The 2,500-nt window shown below is 41.0% G+C and overlaps 1 protein-coding gene across 5 annotated transcripts in view; it reads left to right on the top strand.

The window, feature by feature from the left end:
• The window catches only part of LOC121574141 (membrane-associated phosphatidylinositol transfer protein 2), a 46,763-nt gene that overhangs the window by 35,037 nt on the left and 9,226 nt on the right, over window positions 1–2,500 (top strand). The window lies entirely within an intron of this gene.

Raw genomic sequence — 2,500 nt, 5'->3', positions numbered from 1 at the left:
CAGTCTTTGCCATGAACGGAGTTGGCTTTTTTTGGGCTTAAGCAGAAATAGACTATTAACAAAGTCGGCACTTTTCATGATTGTATTCATGTGTGCAGAAAGTCTCAAATTATGCATTCAGCCAATTCAAACATATCAAACATTCAGCCAATTCAAACATATAAGTGAGAATCTGTAAACTAAGCCACTCAGCATCTGTGCGGTGAGAGTGAAGTTTCCTGCAGCTGTGGGATCGGGCTCTGCCGGGACATCCCTAAGTGAGGTCACATAGTTCAGAGGTTAGAGGTCATGTTTTTCATCTCTGACGCCAGGCATCCATTAGCTGTGACATTCAGGACACAACATGGTCCAAAGTAAACTAAGAACTAAGATGATGTAACTGGAGATAAATAGGTTTAGGAAGGAGCTTAGAGACAGCAGAGGAAACAGACAGGGTTGTGACACGAATTCTTCAGGGGTTCCATGGAGTTCAAGAGAGTTCTGGAGGCGTGACTCATCAGCAGTTGCCTGTGTCACTTCTTTACCCTTGAGACAAGAAGCTTTGATTGAAGTTGTTCATAGTTCCTCCATTGTTTGGTCAAATGATTTTCAATATGTGAGCTTTGGAAGGAACTCGGATAGCTGTCACTGTATGTAAATAACTGTGTTGTCCTCTTTCCCTTCTCTCTCTCGCTCTCTCTCTCTCTCTCTCTCTCTCTCTCTCTCTCTCTCTCTCTCTCTCTCTCTCTCTCTCTCTCTCTCTCTCTCTCTCTCTCTCAATTTAATTCAATTCAAGGGGCTTTATTGGCATGGGAAACATATGTTTATATTGCCAAAGCAAGTGAAATATATAATAAACAAAAGTGAAATAAACAATAAAAAATTAACAGTAAACATTACGCTCACAAAAGTTCAAAAGGAGTAGAGACATTTCAAATGTCATATTATGTCTATATACAGTGTTGTAATGATGTGCAAATAGTTAAAGTACAAAAGGGAAAATAAATAAGGGTTGTATTTACAATGGTGTTTGTTCTTCACTGGTTGCCCTTTTCTTGTGGCAACAGGTCACAAATCTTGCTGCTGTGATTGCACACTGTGGTATTTCACCCAATAGATATGGGAGTTTATCAAAATTGGATTTGTTTTCGAATTCTTTGTGGGTCTGTGTAATCTGAGGGAAATATGTGTCTCTAATATGGTCATACATTTGGCAGGAGATTAGGAAGTGCAGCTCAGTTTCCACCTCATTTTGTGGGCAGTGTGCACATAGCCTGTCTTCTCTTGAGAGCCAGGTCTGCCCATGGCGGCCTCTCTCAATAGCAAGGCTATGCACACTGAGTCTGTACATAGTCAAAGCTTTCCTTAATTTTGGGTTAGTCACAGTGGTCAGGTATTCTGCCACTGTGTACTCTCTGTTTAGGGCCAAATAGCATTCTAGTTTGCTCTGTTTTTTTGTTAATTCTTTCCAATGTGTCAAGTAATTATCTTTTTGTTTTCTCATTATTTGGTTGGATCTAATTGTGTTGCTGTCCTGGGGCTCTGTTTGTGTTTGTGAACAGAGCCCAAGGACCAGCTTGCTTACGGGACTCTTTTCCAGGTTAATCTCTCTGTAGGTGATGGGTTTGTTATGGAAGGTTTGGGAATTGGTTCCTTTTAGGTGGTTGTGGAATTTAACGTCTCTTTTCTGGATTTTGATCATTAGCGGGTATCGGCCTAATTCTGCTCTGCATGCATTATTTGGTGTTTTATGTTGTAGACAGATAATATTTTTGCAGAAGAGTCTCAATTTGGTGTTTGTCCCATTGTATGAATTATTGGTTAGTGAGTGGACCCAAGACCTCACAACCATAAATGGCAATGAGTTCTATAACTGATTCAAGTATTTTTAGCCAGATCCTAATTGGTATGTCGAATTTTAGGTTCCTTTTGATGGTGTAGAAGGCCCTTCTTGCCTTGTCTCTCAGATCGTTCACAGCTTTGTGGAAGTTACCTGTGGCGCTGATGTTTCGGCCAAGCTACATATAATTTTTTGTATGCTCTAGGGCAACGGTGTCTAGATAGAATTTGTATTTGTGGTCCTGGTAACTGGACCTTTTTTGAAACACCATTATTTTTGTCTTACTGAGATTTACCGTCAGGGGCCAGGTCTGACAGAATCTGTGCAGAAGATCTAGGTGCTGCTGTAGGCCCTCCTTGGTTGGGGACAGAAGCACCAGATCATCAGCAAACAGTAGACATTTGACTTCAGATTCTAGTAGGTTGACGGCTGGTGCTGCAGACTGTTCTAGTGCCCTCGCCAATTCGTTAATATATATGTTGAAGAGGGTGGGGCTTAAACTGCATCCCTGTCTCACCCCACGCCCCTGTGGAAAGAAATGTGTGTGTTTTTTGCCAATTTTAACCACACACTTGTTGTTTGTGTACATGGATTTTATAATGTTGTATGTTTTTCCCCCAACACCGCTTTCCATCAATTTGTATAGCAGACCCTCATGCCAAATTGAGTCAAAAGCTTTTT

Source organism: Coregonus clupeaformis, chromosome 9 (assembly GCF_020615455.1).
Source record: "Coregonus clupeaformis isolate EN_2021a chromosome 9, ASM2061545v1, whole genome shotgun sequence".
Classification (NCBI taxonomy): Eukaryota; Metazoa; Chordata; class Actinopteri; order Salmoniformes; family Salmonidae; genus Coregonus; species Coregonus clupeaformis.
Note: the sequence above shows the minus strand (reverse complement) of the source record. Positions and strands in the feature narration are given on the sequence as shown.